The sequence below is a fragment of the Apium graveolens genome, chromosome 4 (genome assembly GCF_009905375.1).
Source record: "Apium graveolens cultivar Ventura chromosome 4, ASM990537v1, whole genome shotgun sequence".
Taxonomy (NCBI): domain Eukaryota; kingdom Viridiplantae; phylum Streptophyta; class Magnoliopsida; order Apiales; family Apiaceae; genus Apium; species Apium graveolens.
In genome coordinates, this window is record NC_133650.1 from 210965994 (window position 1) to 210988720 (window position 22727).

The window sequence follows — 22727 nt, forward strand, 5'->3', positions numbered from 1 at the left end:
CGGATAAGCTTAACAGCAGTTATCCGTTGATACCATCAGTTTCACCTTCAACGGCTATTCCTCATCTATTGATAGTCTCTACACACACAACTGAAACAATTCCAAGTATAGAAGACTTGATTACTGTACAATCACTTCTAGGACTGAGGGAAGGGAGTGACAATTTGAGTGAGAGGCTGGGTTGTTCCCAGGCAAAAGGAGAGATTGAGAGCTCAAATATGCATGCTATTTCTTCCAGCATGGCAAAAGTAAGTGAGAGGAGTACCACCTTAGTAGGTGAAGGTGAGGGAGTGAGTTGTGTGAGCCAGGGGGAGCCCCTGATGCAAGAACATAGAGAAAATGAGAGAAAGGCAGGTACAGCAGATATAAGGATGGATCCAGCCATTGCTAGTGAGTCAATGATTGTGAATGATGCTGAAAAGGAAAGGCAATTTCAGCAACATTACAAAGCTGTAATTGATAACATTTCCTTGGATGCTGACACTTTTACTCATCCTGTTTCAGCCTATCAAGTATTGGCTGCACAGGGCAATGTGGAGGCAGAAAAGACACTACATCTAGTACATACAACAACATCTCTTCAAAGGGACAAAACTGCTATTAACAAGATGCCTTCAACAGCTGGTGAGTCATTTGACGAATTTGGAGTAAATTCTGATGATGATGACTTTGTTTCTTCTGATGGAAGCATGAACTTAGGGGGAGATGAAGGCCCTAGTTCTATTCCAAATCTACCTGAATGGGCTTTCACAAAGGATTCTACAACAGGGCAATTCAATGTCTCCTTAGTCAAACAAATCAGTACTATCAAACAGGCCATTCAGAAAACTTCTCATGCTGGTACAAAGGCTATCCTTACAGCTCACTTGGAGTCACTGCATCTCATGAAGTTGCAGCAAGTAAAATAGAATCTGAGTGTGGATGAACTCAGAAAGGATATTGCTGACTTGAAATCCTACAATTCTGAAAAATTGGATTCAGTCATGCCCTTTGGTACAATTCAGGACATTTTTTTGAGATTGAAAAAGGAATCACATACTGAAAAGAGGCTGGCCAAATTGGAAGACAGAGTTCAAGTTATTGAAGATTCTGTGGCCACCATTCTTCACAACCAACAATCTCAAACAAATCTACTTATGCAGCTGGCAAAAGCACAGGGCTTGACCCCTCTCTTTGATGATAACAAAAACGGGGAGAGTAAAAGGGAAGGGGAAGGAGAGCCATCTACAAAAATCCAAATATCTAAAGTGCTAGTTCCTGCCATCACTACTTCTCCAATCATTCAAATCAAAGGAAAGCCTGATGGAATTGATTTAATCCAGCTAGCAGCAGCTGAAATTCAAGTGAAAGAGCAAAGGAGGAGAATTGATGAAAGGATGCAACAGTTATTTGGCTCAACACAAGATAAATCAATATCTGTGAAACATAGCACAAAGGTTGAACCAATCAATATGGAGCACAAGCCAGAAAGGAGAAATAAGGTTGGAGAGACTTCTTTCAAGAATCTAAAACCTATGGTTCTCAAGCCCAACACCAGATCCAGCAAGGACTCCACAAAGAACCCTCTAGACTTTGCTCAGATGAAAGAAGTGGACTTTCCTCTTCCAAAGCCTGATGAAGACAAAGTTTTGGGTACAAGCATCATAAAACTCAAGGAGACCATGGATGAGGCAGTAAGGAGAAACATGGCTATTATCTTTAGAGAGGGAAAGAGCATATGTGTGATGCAAGGACATCCCAAATTCTCAATAGCCAAGAGGGAAGAAACTAAAAGGTTAAAGAAAGAAGCTGAAAAACTCAAGGCTGACAAAAGAGCACAAGCAAAGCTTGAACAAAAGCTAAAGTCAAGTCTAGTTGAAAATGAGAAAGGAATTGAAGTCAGGGGTGAAGACAAGATTGCAAACTTAGATGAGGTTTTTGGGAGTATATTTGGTGAAAGCATGGAGGAAAAAGAGGAATGGCAGAAGGGAAACAGAAGAAAGGCCAAGGCACATAGAAGGAGTGAAGGCAACACTGAAGAAACTAAATCTCTACCTTCCATACCTGAACCCTTTGTTGCTGATCCCACTATAAACATCCATGGTGAACCAATCATCCCAAAAGAGGAACCTATTGATTGGGACACCATCAATTTGCCTACCTTTTTAACCACTCTTCCACTACCAAAGAAACAGAAAAGAAAATCCAAATCTACACCTCCCCTAAACTCTAAGAAATTCACTCAAAAACATAAACCTAACCCTAAGCCACCCATTTCTAAAGATGATTATGTTCACATCAGTGACATAAAAGAAATTTCAGACATTGAACTTTATCTGGATGAGCTGGAGGATGTAAGGGGAATTGCTGCTTACAGACAGCTACCAGAGAGATTGGTGTTCAGATACAAAGGAATTGGGGAAAGAACATGGCCTCTCTACAGGATTCTGAATGAAGGCTACTCTACCTTGATCAGAGTCTTTTCAGCCATACAAAAGGATTCTGGCTTTACCAGGACTGCCAAGACTGAAATTCTCAACAAGATTGCCAACATAAGGAAAACTTGGAGGGAGCCCAATGTTTTGCCCAAAACCTTACTCATTCAAGAAAGGGGAACTGCAATTCACAAATCACCTAATTGGTTGATGGAATTCAGAGATGATAAAGGAGTCAGAAGATTTTTCAGACTTGAAGACCAACTCAAGATTGCCAGCAATGAAACTCTCAAAGAAATGCAATCTAAGTTGGATATCAGTGATGAAGATGAAGCTGAATTCTACAGACAACTCCAACTCCAAATTGAGGAAAATGACAAAGGGCTAGGAAAGAAAACCAGGGATCAAAGAAGAAAAAGATGATTTGCTCAGGCTAGAGGAGCACCCTTGGAAACACTGTAAATCTTCAATTACCTTCTAGTACATACACTTTTGTAGCACTTTTAAATTTCTACTTAGTTTCAGTTCATATATTTGTTAAGTGTTTTGTTATCATCAAGTTAACCTTGAATTTATGTCTACAATTCTGATAGACATAAATAGGGGGAGATTGTTAGGAATATATGTGCATTAGTTTGATGATATGTTTAACAAAACACTTAAGTAGAAATCTAGTGTTTGTAGCCTCAACGGATAAGACCACTTTGGCTATCCGTTGATGGTGTAGCTTTACTTAGAAATAAGTCTAGTGTTGTAGCACATTTCAGTCTCTGAATTTGAGATATAATTCTTAAATGTAGAGGGAAATTATAAGTCATGTTGACTACTAAAGGATATGCAGATAGGAAGGCCAATTATAAATATTTCATGCCTTGTAATTTTGTATAAATGAAATGGTGTCAACGGATAACTTAAAGACCTTCAACGGATGAGAAACAAAGCTTCAACGGATGTCTCTAAAGCTTCAACAGATAACATCCTTCAACGGATGAGTGCATCAACGGATAGAGCTTCAACTGCTAACACATCAACGGATAAAGCCATTAACGGATGAAGGCTTCAACGGATGTTCTGTTAAATAGCAGTTGACAAGTGGTAGTTGTACCTACAAACAGAGGCACATGGGTTGACAGAGACAACTGAGATGTGGTAGCCTATTTCAGGAACATCAGAAAAAGCAGCCGTTCTACTCTAGTATAAAGAGGCAATAGTCAACAATGCACTGGAGTAAAATGGAGAAGAAACAAGTGGAGAACTTATTTTATTATTGTACTTTTATCTTTGTCTTCACTTGTAAACTTGGTGTTATATAAACCAAGTAGCAGCTAGTAATTAGATAAGAATTTTTCCAGAGTTGTTTAGAAAAATCTTGAGAAAAACTATCTAGTTTGTACTAGGATGCAGCTGTGATCAACTTCTTGAATCACAGATTTTCTGAAATACCATCTCTGGTGGAACAACAAATCCACCAGAAAAATTTTCAAGGTCTGTTGTGTTCAGTACTTTTGTGCTTGAATATATATCTGTCTGTATTAGCTTAAAGCAATTCACACACTTGTTTATCTTAAACACACAACCTTTGAAACTGCTCAAAACTTGAAAAAGTTTTGAGATTTACATTCAACCCCCCTTCTGTAAATCTCATTGTTAGTTCACTAGGAATAACAATTTCATATCAAAATAATTTTTTTTGGTTTGACATTTTAACAATCAAGCATTAGTTTGACTAGTACAACTAACTAGTGCTGAATCATGAATTGGTGTTTCGATTATATTAAAAATATTTTTCAACGATCCAACCGTATGGATGTCAATAGATATATATCAGTGATATAACCAAAATTTCATATCAAAATAATTTTATTTGGTTTGACATTTTAACTGTCAAGTATCAGTTTGACAAATACAGCTAACTAGTGTTGAAACCTGAATTAGTGTTTCGATTATATTAAAAATATTTTTCAGCGATCGAACCGTATGGATGTCAATAGATATATATCAGTGATATAATCAAAATTTCATATCAAAATAATTTTATCTGGTTTGACATTTTAACAGTCAAGTATCAGTTTGACTAGTAAAGCTAATTAGTGTTGAATCCTGAATTCGTGTTACGATTATTTTAAAAATATTTTTGTATGATACAACCGTATGGATGTCAATAGATATAAATATTAGTGATATAACCAAAATTTCATATCAAAATAATTTTATTTGGTTTACCATTTTAACAGTCAAGCATTGTTTGACTAGTACAGCTAACTAGTGTTGAATCCTGAATTAGTGTTACGATTATTATCAAAATATTTTTCAACGATCCAACCGTATGGATGTCAATAGATATATATATCAGTGATATAATAAAAATTTCGTATCAAAATAATTTTATTTGGTTTGACATTTTAACAGTCAAGCATCAGTTTGACTAGTACAGCTAACTAGTGTTGAATCCTGAATTAGTGTTACGATTATTTTCAAAATATTTTTCAATGATCCAACTGTATGGATGTCAATAGATATATATATTAGTGATATAACCAAAATTTCATATCAAAATAATTTTATTTGGTTTGACATTTTAACAATCAAGCATTAGTTTGACTAGTACAGCTAACTAGTGTTGAATCCTGAATTAGTGTTACGATTATTTTCAAAATATTTTTCAACGATCCAACTGTATGGATGTCAATAGATATATATATTAGTGATATAACCAAAATTTCATATCAAAATAATTTTATTTGGTTTGACATTTTAACAATCAAGCATTAGTTTGACTAGTACAGCTAACTAGTGTTGAATCTTGAATTAGTGTTACGATTATTTTCAAAATATTTTTTAACGATCCAACTGTATGAATGTCAATAGATATATATATTAGTGATATAACCAAAATTTCATATCAAAATAATTTTATTTGGTTTGACATTTTAACAATCAAGCATTAGTTTGACTAGTACAACTAACTAGTGTTGAATCATGAATTGGTTTTTTGATTATATTAAAAATATTTTTCAACGATCCAACCGTATGGATGTCAATAGATATATATCAGTGATATAACCAAAATTTCATATCAAAATAATTTTATTAGGTTTGACATTTTAACAGTCAAGTATCAGTTTGATACATACAGCTTACTAGTGTTGAATCCTGAATTAGTGTTTCGATTATATTAAAAATATTTTTCAGCGATCGAACCGTATAGATGTTAATAGATATATTTTAGTGATATAACCAAAATTTCATATCAAAATAATTTTTTCTAGTTTGACATTTTAACAGTCAAGTATCAGTTTGACTAGTACAGCTAACTAGTGTTGAATCCTGAATTCGTGTTACGATTATTTTAAAAATATTTTTTTATGATCCAACTGTATGAATGCCAACAGATATATATATTAGTGATATAACCAAAATTTAATATCAAAATAATTTTATTTGGTTTGACATTTTAACAGTCAAACATTAGTTTGACTAGTACAGCTAACTAGTGTCAAATCCTGAATTAGTCTTACGATTATTTTCAAAATAATTTTCAACGATCTAACCGTATGGATGTCAATAGATATATATATTAGTGATATAAGAAAAATTTCATATCAAATTAATTTTATTTGGTTTGAGATTTTAACAATCAAGCATCAGGTTGACTAGTACAACTAACTAGTGTCAAATCATGAATTGGTGTTTCGATTATATTAAAAATATTTTTCAACGATCCAACCGTATGGATGTCAATAGGTATATATCAGTGATATAACCAAAATTTCATATCAAAATAATTTTATTTGATTTGACATTTTAACAGTCAAGTATAAGTTTGATAAATACAGCTTACTAGTGTTGAATCCTGAATTAGTGTTTCGATTATATTAAAAATATTTTTAAGCGATCGAACCATATGGATGTCAATAGATTTATATATCAGTGATATAACCTAAATTTCATATCAAAATAATTTTATTTGGTTTGACATTTTAACATTCAAGTATCAGTTTGACTAATACAGCTAACTAGTGTTGAATCCTGAATTCGTGTTACGATTATTTTAAAAATATTTTTCTATGATCCAACCGTATGGATGTTAATAGATATATATATATATTAGTGATATAACCAAAATTTCATATCAAAATAATTTTATTTGGTTTAACATTTTAACAGTCAAGCATTGTTTGACTAGTACAGCTAACTAGTGTTGAATCCTGAATTAGTGTTACGATTATTATCAAAATATTTTTCAACGATCCAACCGTATGGATGTCAATAGATATATATATATCAGTGATATAACAAAAATTTCATATCAAAATAATTTTATTTGGTTTGACATTTTAACAGTAAAGCATCAGTTTGACTAGTACAGCTAACTAGTGTTGAATCTTGAATTAGTGTTACGATTATTTTCAAAATATTTTTTAACGATCCAACTGTATGGATGTCAATAGCTATATATATTAGTGATATAACCAAAATTTCATATCAAAATAATTTTTTTTGGTTTGACATTTTAACAATCAAGCATTAGTTTGACTAGTACAACTAACTAGTGTTGAATCATGAATTGGTGTTTCGATTATATTAAAAATATTTTTCAACGATCCAACCGTATGGATGTCAATAGATATATATCAGTGATATAACCAAAATTTCATATCAAAATAATTTTATTTGGTTTGACATTTTAACTGTCAAGTATCAGTTTGACAAATACAGCTAACTAGTGTTGAAACCTGAATTAGTGTTTCGATTATATTAAAAATATTTTTCAGCGATCGAACCCTATGGATGTCAATAGATATATATCAGTGATATAATCAAAATTTCATATAAAAATAATTTTATCTGGTTTGACATTTTAATAGTCAAGTATCAGTTTGACTAGTACAGCTAATTAGTGTTGAATCCTGAATTCGTGTTACGATTATTTTAAAAATATTTTTCTATGATCCAACCGTATGGATGTCAATAGATATAAATATTAGTGATATAACCAAAATTGCATATCAAAATAATTTTATTTGGTTTACCATTTTAACAGTCAAGCATTGTTTGACTAGTACAGCTAACTAGTGTTGAATCCTGAATTAGTGTTACGATTATTATCAAAATATTTTTCAACGATCCAACCGTATGGATGTCAATAGATATATATATCAGTGATATAACCAAAATTTCATATCAAAATAATTTTATTTGGTTTGACATTTTAACAGTCAAGCATCAGTTTGACTAGTACAGCTAACTAGTGTTGAATCCTGAATTAGTGTTACGATTATTTTCAAAATATTTTTCAACGATCCAACTGTATGGATGTCAATAGATATATATATTAGTGATATAACCAAAATTTCATATCAAAATAATTTTATTTGGTTTGACATTTTAACAATCAAGCATTAGTTTGACTAGTACAGCTAACTAGTGTTGAATCATGAATTGGTGTTTCGATTATATTAAAAATATTTTTCAACAATCCAACCGTATGGATGTCAATAGATATATTAGTGATATAACCAAAATTTCATATCAAAATAATTTTATTTGGTTTGACATTTTAACAGTCAAGTATCAGTTTGACAAATACAACTAACTAGTGTTGAATCCTGAATTAGTGTTTCGATTATATTAAAAATATTTTTCAGCGATCGAACCGTATGGATGTCAATAGATATATATCAGTGATATAATTAAAATTTCATATCAAAATAATTTTATCTAGTTTGACATTTTAACAGTCAAGTATCAGTTTGACTAGTACAACTAACAAGTGTTGAATCCTGAATTCGTGTTACGATTATTTTAAAAACATTTTTCTATGATCCAACCGTATGGATGTCAATAGATATATATATATATTAGTGATATAACCAAAATTTCATATCAAAATAATTTTATTTGGTTTGACATTTTAACATTCAAGCATCAGTTTGACTAGTACAGCTAACTAATGTTAAATCCTGAATTAGTGTTACGATTATTTTTAAAATATTTTTCAATGATCCAACCATATGGATGTCAATAGATTTATATATTACTGATATAACAAAAATTTCATATCAAAATAATTTTATTTGGTTTGACATTTTTACAATCAAGCATCAGTTTGACTAGTAAAGGTAACTAGTGTCGAATCATGAATTGGTGTTTCGATTATATTAAAAATATTTTTCAACGATCCAACCGTATGGATGTCAATAAGTATATATCAGTGATATAACCAAAATTTCATATCAAAATAAGTTTATTTGATTTGACATTTTAACAGTCAAGTATTAGTTTGACAAATACAGCTAACTAGTGTTGAATCCTGAATTAGTGTTTCGATTATATTAAAAATATTTTTCAGCGATCGAACCGTATGGATGTCAATAGATTTATATATCAGTGATATAACCAAAATTTCATATCAAAATAATTTTATTTGGTTTGACATTTTAACAGTCAAGTATCAGTTTGACTAGTATAGTTAACTAGTGTTGAATCCTGAATTTGTGTTACGATTATTTTAAAAATATTTTTCTATGATCCAACCGTATGGATGTCAATAGATATATATATTAGTTATATAACCAAAATTTCATATCAAAATAATTTTATTTGATTTGACATTTTAATAGTCAAGCATCAGTTTGACTAGTATAGCTAACTAGTGTTGAATAGTGAATTAGTGTTACGATTATTTTTAAAATATTTTTTGTTAGGTCACACACACTGTAGAGGGGGTGAATACAGTGTATAGCACAATCAAATGGAATTCTAATAACACAAGTAACAGAAAACAAACTTTATTCAAAGCAATAAACTCTGTTACAGTATGGAACTGTCCTCTCTCAGTGATGAACAAATATCACGAGAGCTGCTAGGGTTACAATGAATAATATTCTAGATAATGATAACACTTATTGTGTAAACCCTATGTCTGTGTTTATATACTACACAGTTACAAGATAATCGCTAATTGATATGGAATATAATTCTGCTTCCTAAAATATATCAATCAGATATCTTTTCTTCCAAGTATTATATTCTTCATAGAATTCCTTCTTCATGCATATCTCTTCTTAAATTTGTATTGATATTCTCTTCCTTTCAATCAGCCGCCTTCCTTATCTGAACGTTTCCTTTAAGTCCTGATATTATCTTCTGATAAATATCTCCTGAACCTTAAGTACTGATGACTTAAGTTCTGACTTCAGTATAAGTGCTGATTTCAGTTAAGTACTGATTTGTCCTGTTTAAGTAAGATCTGAAAACTAAACAGAAATCATATTAGTCATGACATTATCAAATATATCTAACAATCTCCCCCAACTTGTAAATTAGCATAATATACAAGTTTAACAGATATTTGATGATGTCAAAAACATTAAGTACAAATGCATGAGAATTTGATTAGATAACTACAACTTACAGTCCTTAAAGCTTTACCAACTTTAACTACTGATAACAACTTCAGTCTGTATTCATATCAGAATTTGAGCAGTTGTAGATCTTGACTTGGCTTCACTTTCTGATCTCTCTGATGTCAGAAGTTGTTCTGAGATAGTTCTTTAACAAACATCTCTCACTATATCTGAGTTCATCAATCATCCTCCTTTTAGCATCTTTAAGTTCTGCAGAATCTTCACCAGTTTGAAAGATAGCAACCCTGAGATCATTAATTCTAGCTTTCCTTATGTCCTGATCCAGTCTGATCAAATATGCCTTGTCAGACTCAAGATTGAATTCTACAGCCTTATAACCCAGAAAGGTAGTTATAATCTTAGCAGAGTTAGGCTTTATCTCAACAATATCACCCTTGTGATCTCTGTACTTTGGAAGATATGTGATGTCAGACTTTACAGAATAAAGCCTTTTCTGTCTCTGAATTTGATTCTTCAAATAGTTTGCAGCACTTTCTGTTATTCTGTCATTCACTTGAAGTAAGAATAATACATGTTCCAATTCTTCAAAATACTCCAGTGGAATAGCATTTTCCCTTATATGATAAACCCTATCATCTGTCATGAAGTACAACAAGATGTGTTCTTTCAAGTAGGTATGGTAAACCATCTGTACAAATTCTAGTTGATTCAATCTTTCAGGAGTTGCTCCAATACCTGGTTCACTTAAGGAAGTTGGATCTTTGGTTGTGTTCTGTACTCTTCTTTCATCAGCACTACCCAATCCAGATTTATCTCTTGCTTCCTTTCCAGTAACTACTCTTGCTTCAAAACCACTTGATGCAGTCTTCAAAGGTTGAGTCTGTTTGGCTTTGGTGAATCCTGGTAGGAGTAACTTTGAGGGTTTAACATGAGCAATGTCAGAGGTTTCCTTTTCCTTATATTCTATTATCAAGTCAACTTGAGCTATGTCAGAGGTTACTTGCTTCTTTGTAATATTAGAACTAACTATATCTTGACTCTGAACAACTTGAGCCATGTCAGAGGTTATCTTAGAAATCTTCCTTGAAGTCAGAGTAAGATCAACATCTTTAACAGTAATTTCTTCATCCACATGAGGCACATAAACCTTTATAGGTTCACTAACTTTTTCTTTGCCCTTGGACCTTGGATCTATCTGCAGTTGTGATTTAGCCTTGGTTGTCTCAACATTTGTCCTTTCTCTTATCAAAATACCTTTGGCCTTAGGAAGTTTCTTTTTACCAACAGAAGCTTCAGATTTAGAATTGACTTTTTCTGACTTAAGTCTAGCTTCTTCTTCCATCAGACTCTCAAAGTCCATTCCTAGATTTTCCTTAAGAAATAACTGTCTTGATAATTCTTCATCAAGATCCAAAAGTTCATCAGAACTTATCCTTTTACTAGTATAAGAAGTAATTCTTTTTCCAGTATTAGAACTTGTTCTATGACCTGTAGCTTCAGTTCTTCTTGATGAGAAACCACTACCTTGACCATGACCTCCACCCATTCCAGAGTTTCCCTGGTCATCTTTTTCATCATCCTTCCCCTTCAGTATCTTAATAGTTTTGCATTTGGACTTAATTACCTTTTCCCCCTTTTTGACATCAGCAGGTAAGAGAAGAGGGACAAGCAATTCCACTGAGGATTGGATTTCATTGAGTTGAGATTGCTGAGAAGCTTGATTTTTCAAAATTTCATCAATCTGAGACTGTTGCTTCTCTTGGGTCTTCTCAATGTAAGCAACTCTGTCAAAGGTAGGTTTGAAAAAGTTTTTCTTGTCCAGCTTGACAAGTGTATCTTGCTGCATTAAGAGTTCTTGAACCCTGTTCAACTTATCCTGAGTAATAGACTGTTGACCTTGAAGGTGCCTTGTGGTAAGGGCAGTAACTCTTAGCTGTGTCTTGAAATCTTCATTAACTAAGAACTCATCAGCTTTTGCAAGATGCTCAGCAAGAATCTTTTCAGATGGAACAAAAGTAACCGTGTTTCATTCCTTAGTCCACTCCTTTCCTCTAGGAGTTTCACTCCAAGGTACTGGTGCTTCTCCTCGAACAAACTTCTTGACTAGTTCAGATTTAGAAACAGTCTGTTGAGGTGCATGGCCTGAAGGACCAGCTTCAGCAGCATCTGCATTTATAGCAGCATCACTAGTATCATCAGCATGTGCAGCATCAGAACTGACAGAATCAGGATCTTCTATTAAAAGAACAGTATGAGAAGCAATTGAGACTTCAACATCCTCCTCTAAGTGCTGATCGGCTTCCAAGTTCTGATCAACATCCATAGGCTGATACTCACCTATATTCTGATCATCAATATCTAGATGCAGAGAAGGTGTTACAGACAATTCTGGAGTTTCATTAGCATCAGTAAATGGTGTTGTTGATGGATTTATTGCTGTTGGAGCTTCTAAATAGAGAACCTCAGGCACAACTAGATTGTGAATATCAATTTCAGCACTTGTGCCTGGGTCTTCAGTAGATACTGGTTCATTTATAGGAGACACAGGTGGTGTAGATGCTTTATCTGTAGCAGTAGCTTCATGAGTTGGTGACAATGAAGATGGAGATGCAGTAGCTTCAGCAAATTCTGGCTCTTTTGAGATCAGAGATTCCTGATCTCCTTCCTTAGCTGTTGCTTCCTCATCATCTGAAGCTGGCCTGTGAGCTCTCTGTTTCTTTCTTTTCTTTGAAGGTGTAGATTCCTTGGGAGTTTCAGCATAAGACATTCTTCTAAGCCTTTTGAGAAGCTTAGATCCCCTAATTCCAGTATCCTTCTGAGAAGAGACCTTCTCAGCTTCTTGTATAACAGGTTCTGATACATGAACCTGTTCCTCACTATCTGACTCATCTCTCAGAACAAACTTCCTTCTCTTCTGTATTGTCTGAGGTACAGTCTTTGTCCTCTTGAGCTTGGAAGATGAAGGCTTCACAGTATGTGCAGATGATGAAGGTTGAGTAGATTGAGGTGTATGTATGGTATGTTCTGATGGTTGGTGAGTTGTCTGGGTGGTGATGGTGAGTTGTACATCAGGGTAAACAGATCTGTAGGTTAGAGGATCAGCATTTACCAAGATCTGTTTTACAGACTGAGGTATCTATAAGGGTCTAACCACCTTTTTCTTAAGGCCAGCATTTACCAAGTCATTAAAAGCTCGTTTTGCAAGTTTAAAGGGTGGAAATAAAGAACTGGCTAGTTGAGGTTCATCAGCACAACAAAAAGTAAATATAAGCTGACAAAATCGAGCAAAGTATATGACATTCCTATCCTCTATCATCCTATCCCCTATAAAACCTAGCACATCACTTGCAAAATCAAAATGAGTTTGGTTAATAATAGCATACCCGATGTGCTGACTCATGATTGAAATGGCATCAGAGTTGGAACACTTATTCCCGAAGGCTTTAGTGATGCAGTCGAAGAAAAAGCTCCATTCCTTTCTGATATGTGCTCGTTTCAACTGTCCAAACTTGGCCAAACTCTTCTCATACCCCAAATTGGCCATGAGCTGCTGTAGAACTGGTTCCTCCGCTGTTGAGAAAATGCAGCCTTCTGGTAAATGTAGAGCCTTGCGAACTACTCCAGGAGTTACCACATGCTCAACATCATTTACTTCGAAAATAATGCTGGGAGTACCAGTAGCACCACCATTGTCAAAATGCCCAGTCCGCCAAAATGTCAGAACTTGTTGGCTTGAAATGACTTGAGGCTGGGTCAATGCATACCCAATTTCACTGTGTGCTAGAAGATCTTGCACAAAGTGCCAGGAGACGCAAGGAAAATTTAATGTATGTATGAAAATTAATTGACAAAATGTCTGTATGAAAAACAACGTCAGGAGATGAGATAGAATAGAGGTAAAGAAAGAGAGATAAAGTGTGAAAGTAAATAAAAAAATTTACAATCTTCTCTCTCTTTTACTTATACATGGTTAAAAAAGTAACCGTTGGACACCTGTCAGACATGCACAGTAAAGAATAATTAATGGGCACGGGAAAACAGTAATCATTACTTATCACATGCAGTTTTTCAAGGAAAAAAAACCGTTTCACTTACCAAGTAATCTCATTAATTGAGGTAATTCGGTTTTAATTCAAAATTTAAACTGTTCCCACTTATTAAATCAATTTCACTGTGAAACCAATATTTTGTAAAAATACATCAAGTGTGAGAATGACCAATAAAAATAAATCAAGTAAACAGGTACTGCCACGTCAGAATCAGAATTTGATTTGTTATCAGAGATAAAAACGGTCATCAGAATCAGGATTTATACATGCATCAGAATTTCAAACGACTCAGAGACAATATCTTGCAAAAATATAAAAATTTCATTAATATATTAAGAGAATACATTCATGAATTGAAATTTACATCATAACATTACAAGATTATCCTAAGCTACAAATCCTAACATCAATAGCTTTTGTCCTATGCTAAGAAGCCAGACAAAGCCGACGATGAAGAAAAACAGGAAGAAGAAAAGAAATTATTTCTTCTTCCGACTCTCAACAAAAAGGAGACCGAGTCGAATGATTCGCTCCTGCTGGCGGAGAGCTTCCAGCCGTTCCTCTTCCAATCGCTCAAGATGGCGATGGTAGTCCATGTAGAAGAACAAGAGGTGTGTGAGGACCTCTCGGGGAACCGCATTCCAAATATCATCAGGAATGGCAGTTACATGCCATTCCTGCTGCCATCCCTCATGGCTCAACTCCGTAATGAAGGTTTCATAGTTCAAGAACATGTTGTAGTTAACCATGATTTTGTTGATATGAATGAGAAGAGAGTGAGTGTGTAAGAAAAGGAATGATGTGTAGGCTGGAATGAGGTGTTGGCTTATATTGGCAAAAGAATGCCAGGAGACGCAAGGAAAATTTAATGCTGACAGGTAGAAATAATTCTACCTCATCTCCCTAGACTGAGGAGAAGAAAAATAGCCATTGGAAGTGTAAAATAGGGTTTAATGCGCACATGAAACAAGTAAATATTATTGTGCATGGACGTGTACCACTAACCCTAATTGTATTAACTGTTAATATTCCACTCAAACATAGTCTGATTTAAAATAAGACTGTTTCAAATTCTAACCACAAATAAGTCAAGTAAAGAATCAGAATTTAATATCAGCACTTAGACTTATATCAGAACTTAACAGTCATCAGAACATGATTTCTTAACTCGAAAAGTTGAATGACTATTTCTGTAATTCTTCACACAAACTCTGATTTCGGTTCTTCAGAACTTAATCATCAGAACTTTCATCAGAATCTGTCCTCAGAATTAATACAATCTGACACATAAACTTCATCTAAAATAACATTGATCGCCATAATAATTTTCATCATTCATATGGAGTGTAAGTGTGTGCATTAAGCTAAATATCAGACAAGGAGTAAAGTCTGATTCACTTCAGTACATCTTAGAAATAAGGCATAACTAAGAACTTTACTTAAAATCTGTCATTATTCTGACGCCTACTATTGAATGATTTCATGCATGAGTCCACCTCAACTGTTTTGTGCTTATTTTATGCATCTTTTGAAATTCCATTTTACAGTGGCTTCTCAGTGTAAGTGAGTCACGACTGCTTATCAGAATTTATGCTATTATCAGAGTATTTCTCCAGTAATCAAAGAGTGTGAAAATTCACCAAGAAAAATAAGTATTTTTTCTTTTCTGATGCATATTACTTAATACCAGCAATGCACTTGGGTCGTCCCTTCCACATTTTTACTCTAGATCTCAAAGGAGTACCTGATTTTTATTCCTTGTTCTTTTCCTTTTTCTTTTGATAAGTGAGGTTTATCAGCACTTAGTACATTCAGCAGATTTACTAATATCAGAACTTAACAAATGAGAAGCATTATTCTAGTTTTTGACTTAGTAATAAGATAGATAAAGTAAACTTAACTAAGCTCAATGTCAGAATTTGCTTGTGTCAATAGATTTCCACATAAAAAATTACTTCTAACATGGGATCTCTAGTATGTTAAAGACTACTAGGTCAGCATCTAGCACAGTTATCCTCATATGATTGAATAGTAACAGAAACAGTCATATCACTATCAGAGTTTAGAAATTCACATCAGACAACAATCAGTACTTAAGCAATTTTCAATTAGGCACAGAATACACAAAGAGGGTAATATCTGTAAATACTGATCATAAAGTCTGATGCATCAGAACAAAAGCTAAGCAGATTTAGAGAAAGAACCTGAAACCATTCCAAGTTCATTTACCAATCTTGTAAAAGTAGCTTCACATAGTGGTTTTGTGAAGATATCTGCTAGTTGTTGATCTGTTGGAACAAAGTGCAATTCCACTGTACCTTCATCCACATGTTCCCTTATGAAGTGGTACCTAATGCTTATGTGCTTTATCATTGAGTGTTGAACTGGATTACCTGTCATAGCAATAGCACTTTGATTATCACAGTTAATAGGGATTTTAAAATATGTTAACCCATAATCCAGTAACTGATTCTTCATCCAAAGAATTTGTGCACAGCAGCTTCCTCCAGCAATATATTCTGCTTCTGTAGTTGATGTGGAAATTGACTTTTGTTTCTTGCTAAACCAAGAAACCAATCTGCCTCCAAGAAATTGGCAGCTTCCACTTGTGCTTTTCCTGTCAATTTTGAAACCTGCAAAATCTGCATCTAAGTAACCTATTAGTTTAAAATCTGATTCTCTGGGATACCACAATCCCAGATCAGCTGTTCCTTTAAGATACTTGAAAATTCTTTTCACAGCTGTTAAGTGAGGTTCTCTTGGATCTGCTTGAAATCTTGCACAAAGACAGGTAGCATACATGATATCAGGTCTACTAGCAGTTAGATAGAGTAGAGAGCCAATCATACCTCTGTAATCAGTAATATCTACTGATTTACCAGTATCCTTATCCAGTTTTGTTGCAGTGGCCATGGGAGTGGATGCACTTGAACAATCTTGCATTCCAAATTTCTTCAGCAAATTTCTGGTGTACTTGGTTTGACAGATAAAAGTGCCTTCTTCATTCTGCTTGACTTGAAGGCCCAAAAAATAGCTAAGTTCCCCCATCATACTCATTTGATATCTTGACTGCATCAGTTTGGCAAATTTCTTACAAAGGTAGTCATTTGTAGAACCAAAGATGATATCATCAACGTATATCTGAACCAGAAGTAAGTCCTTTCCATGGTTGAGGTAGAACAGTATTTTGTCTATAGTTCCTCTGTTAAATCAACTTTCCAGAAGAAACTGAGCTAAAGTCTCATACCATGCTCTTGGAGCTTGCTTAAGGCCATAAAGTGCTTTATCAAGCCTGTAGACATGATCTGGATATTTGGGATCTATAAAGCCTGGAGGTTGTTCCACATATACTTCCTCCTCCAATTCTCCATTAAGAAAAGCACTTTTCATATTCATTTGAAAGACAATAAACTTTTTGTGAGCAACATAAGCCAAAAATATCCTTATGGCTTCCAATCTAGCAACTGGTGCAAATGTTTCATCATAATCAATTCCCTCCTGTTGAGAATATCCTTTTGCAACCAACCTTGCTTTATTCCTTGTAATGATGCCATCACTATCAGTTTTATTTCTGAATACCCACTTTGTACCAACAACAGATCTGTTCTTTGGTCTTGGCATTAGGGTCCAGACTTTGTTTCTTTCAAATTCATTCAACTCTTCCTGCATTGCTTGCACCCTATCAGCATCTTGAAGAGCTTCTTCCACTTTCTTTGGTTCAGTCTGAGAAAGAAAAGAATTGTAAAGGCATTCACTTGAAGTAGCTGTTCTAGTTCTGACACCTGTATTAGGATTTCCAATTATTAAGTCAGGTGTATGTGATTTAGTCCACTTCCTTGCAGATGGAAGGTTTTCTCTAGAACTGGATGCTCCCCCATGATCCATGTTATCTTCATCAACATTTTCTGATGCTCCCCCTGAAACTATGCATTCTGAGTTGGATCCTTCAGAATTTAAGTTTTCAGAACTATAAGAACTTGGCTTATCAGAACTTGATGAATCAGAACTTGAAGAGCCATTTGTATGTTCTGATGCTTCTTGAGATGTGGATATATCTTCAGTATGCTCCCCCTGCACAGGTGCATCTTCCTTTGACGTAGTCACCACAGTTTCAATAATACAAAGTTTAATCCATTAGAGTTTGCATTATCAGGATTTAGAATTTCAGGATTTTCAGTATCAGAATTTGAGTCTTCATTTTTGAATCTCAGCTGATCATGATCATTGAAATCTTCAAGTCCAGTAAGCTTCTTATCATCAAAAGAGACATTGATAGATTCCATGACAACCCTTATTCTTAAATTGTAGACTCTGAAGGCTTTTGTGGAAAGTGGATATCCAACAAAAATTCCTTCATCAGCTTTTAAGTCAAATTTCGATAGCTGTTCAGGATGAGTCTTAAGAACAAACCACTTGCATCCAAATACATGAAAATATTTCAGATTTGGCTTCTTTTTCTTCACCATCTCATATGGTGTCTTTCCATGCTTGTTAATGAGTGTTGCATTCTGAGTAAAACAAGCAGTTGCACAGCTTCAGCCCAGAAATAGGTTGGAAGCTTTGCTTCATCAAGCATAGTTCGTGCAGCTTCAATAAGAGTTCTATTCTTTTTTTCAACAACTCTATTTTGCCGTGGAGTTCCAGGAGCAGAAAAATTCCTGCTTGATTCCATGGTTTTCGTAAAACTCTTCCATTATCAAATTCTTGAACTCAGTACCATTATCACTTCTTATAATCTTCACAGAATCTTTGACCAATTTAACCAGTTGCCTGACATGATCAATCAAGATAGATGCAGTTTCACTTTTTGTGTGCAAGAAATACACCCATGTGTATCTGGTGAACTCATCCACTATGACCATATCATATTTCTTCTTTGCAATAGACATGAAATTTACAGGACCAAATAGATCAACATGTAGTAGGTGATAAGGCTCAAGAATTGATGATTCATTCTTGCTCTTGAATGAAGATTTCCTTTGTTTAGCCTTCTGACAAGAATCACAAAGGCCATCAGGAGCAAATACTAACTTTGGCAGTCCTCTCACAAGATCTTTCTTGATTAATTCATTTATATTGTTGAAATTTAAATGAGAGAGTTTCTTGTGCCAGTTTTAGCTTTCTTCAATTGATGCTCTACTAATCAGATAGACTGCATAACCATCAGTACTTGTTGAAAGCTTGGCTTCATAAATGTTACCACGCCTGTATCCTTTCAAAACAACTTTGCCTGTAGATTTACTTACAACTTCACAGTGTTCTTCAAAGAAATCCACATGATAACCTCTGTCACAGATTTGACTAACACTCAGCAGATTGTGTTTAAGTCCTGAGATTAGAGCTACTTCTTTAATGATGACATTCCCAAGATTGATATTGCCATATCCCAACGTTTTTCCAATGTTGCCATCTCCATAAGAAATACTTGGGCCAGCCTTCTCCACAAAGTCTGATAGCAGGGCTTTATTTCCAGTCATATGTCCTGAACATCCACTGTCCATAACTAGGATGTTTTTCCTGTTGCCCTGCAATCACAAAGACCACTAATGATTAGTTTTAAGGACCCAGACTTGCTTGGATCCTTTGGCCTTATTAAGTTTGTTAACATTTGCAGCGTATTTAGCATCAGAGTTTATGTTAACATTTTTCTTATCAGAATTTACACTATCAGACTTTGAATCAGAACTTACACTAGAAGGAACAATGCTAACTTTCTTTAAAGAAGGTTTTATTTGATAATAATCATAGTACAGACTATGATATTCCTTACAAGTATAAATGGAATGCCATAAACTACCACAATGAAAACAAGGATTTTGTGGCTTATATCTAACAGTCTGACTCTTAACTCCTCACTTTGAAGGTAAGGAGTTTATGTTCTTATTCTTCCTGTAAAAAGAAGCCAGATGGTTAGAACTTCCACAGTTATGACACGTTTTTCTAGGAACATCAGGAACAGGCTTATAATCATTGCTTTTATTCATACCTTCCTTTCCATTCCTATTTTTCCTAGGTGATTTTACCTTGTTTGCATTCTTAACATCTTTCAGCTTATGCTTAACCTGCTTCTTTGTCATTAAGCCTACGTTTACTTCAGTTGTTTTTTCCTGTTTTAGTTTGTCAGAAGTTAATTCCTTTTTAACTTCTGATTTCTTAGTATCAGACTTTACAGCTACAAACTTAACAGGTTTTAAGTTTGGCTTTTGTTTAACAACTATAGGCTTAATATCTACAGTTCCTTTATCATTCTTATCATCTCCATAACCTAAGCCCTCTTTCCAGTTTTCACTACTTAACAAATTCTGAGTTGTTCTGTCAGAGTTAGTCCAAGTCCTGATAATCTCTCTTTCCTTTTCTAACTCAGATTTTAGAGATTCATTCATTTTAAGTACTTCATCCCTAACATAGAAAGCATCATCTCTATCTTTCTGAGTTTGATGGAACATGACTAACTCTTTTTCTAAATAATCATTCCTCTTTTTACAAGCAAGATTTTCAGAAGTTAATCTTTCACATGTTAAAGTTTGGTCTCTATAGCTAATGAACATAGTTTTAAGATATCTTCTCAACTCATTAATATCATTCGTATGAAAGGCATAAGTAGTTTGAGGTACCTTTAACTCAGCAGCTTCAGAACTGCTTTCAGCACTTTCCATATCAGCATTTGCCATCAAGGCATAGTTCTCCTCGCTTTCAGAGTCTGAAGTGTCTGTCCAGTTTTTCTTCTTTGTGACAAGAGCCTTGCCTTTGTCACTCTTCACTTTCTTGCAATCAGGAGATATGTGGCCTTTCTCACCACAGCTATAGCATTTGACATTTGTGTAATCTCCTCTGTCAGACTTCCCTCCTTTGCCTTCAGATTTTCTGAAATTCTTCTTATCAGAACTTGCACCTCTCTTGGAAAACTTCTTTCCCTTCCTGAACTTCCTGTATGCAATCTTCGTGATTCCTTTCACCATAAGAGCACACAACTTCATCATCTCTTCATCAGCATCCGTCTCAGGCAGGCTTTCAGTTTTTGAGTCGTCATCACTATCAGAACTTGATGACTCAGTATCAGACTTTGTGAAGAGAGCTTTACCCTTGTCTTTCCTTGAGGTAGCTGCCTTGGGAGATTCTTCTTCAGCTTTAAGAGCAACTGTCCTTGACTTTCCTCATTTCCTCTTGCTTCTTTGTTCCATCTCAAGTTCATGAGTCATGAGCATCGCATAAATTTCATCAAGAGTCGTTTTATCAAGATTATAGTTGTCTCTTATAGTTGTTGCCTTCAAATCTCAGCTTTCAGGAAGAGCTAACAGGAATTTAAGGTTCGAATCTTCAAGATCATACTCCTTATCAACCAGTGACAAATCATTCAAGAGCTTGACAAATATGTCATATAAATCAGTCAATGACTCATTTGGCTTTGAGTCAAAGTGTTCATATTCTTGAGTGAGTATTGTCTGTAATAACCCCAATTTTTGAGAAATTTTGAAACCCTTATGAATAGTGTTTTTGCTGAACGAGAAAACTTTTCATGCCACGCTATGTAGGGGTTCTGTTATTGATCTTATGGGATATTATTAGTACTCTATGAAGTATATAAGTGTATGTAAAGATCGTCAGAATCCAATTCCGAACACTATGGTTTTTCCCGGAAATCCACAAGATACGGAGAGAATTGAGTATAAGGTAACAGGATAAAAAGGATTTAAATTAAAGGATTATAATAGAGGATCATAAAAAGGAATATAATGTATTGAGAAAGGTTAAGGGAACCTAAGTAATAAGATCCCGGGTATGATCCTTCAAACGATAAACGAGAACGAAAGTTAAGCGAACCGTATAACAGATCAGCGGTCATTAGGCAAACGATTAGGAAGTTAATCAAAGGGATTAGTGGGAATAATGTCATCCAACCAATAGAAAGAGGACAAGGAAGGGAGAATGACATCATGAGGATGATATAAGCATGACATGGGAAGGAAGGAGGTGTGGTTGAATGAGAACCACACAAATTCAAGGGCAAGAAGGTAATTGACTAAAGCAAGCACAAAAACCAAGCAACCAAGCCAAGCAAAAATCATTTTCATCAAAAATCAAAAGCAACCAAGGCTTTGTTCATGAAGCTCTCGGGTGGTTTTCTTAAAATTTGAATATCCAAGCTCCACCACTTACTATTTAGCAAGGTAATTATCTAAGCTTCCCCATGGATAGTTACATACTTCCTATAAGTTTAAGCTTCTAATTCCAAGCCAATCTTTTTCTATAAATCAAGGAAGAAGATGGTGAATAGTAACCTTCAAGAAATAACTTTAGTTTTCTTGAATTTTTATGAAAGATTAAGGTTATACAAGCAAGGATCAAGGTTCTTTTAGGCATTCAAAGCTCTTGGGTTGTGTTAGGAAGCTTCAAGGAGGTATAAACAACTTTCACCTTTAACTTATAGTTTGAACTTTGAGTTTTGATGAGTTCATGGATGGATTAATGTATATATAGAAATATCCATGTATGTATAGCAAGATCCATGTATGTTAGATAGTTTGGTTGGATTTGTGGTGATTTTGGATATGAATCTTGGTTAATGGTTAATGAATCTTAAGTTATGGTTAGTAGATCATGTTTGTGGTTGAATAAGTTGGAAAACCTTGAGATTATGGACTGACTTTGCCTTGATATAAGTTGTGTTTGAGGTATTGATGATGGTTGGGTGGTTTGTAGTGAATTGGTAAAGAATTGGAGTGGTATAAATATTGGTAATCGCGTAAACATAGCCGTCGTAACGTCCGATTTTCTTTGGACTGTTTTTGTGCATAGCATTAGGACCCGAGAACCCCCTGCTAGATTATTACCACTACCATGTTTAGATAGCTCATGTTACGAGCTTCGTTTTGATATGTAGTTCGTTCGATTCC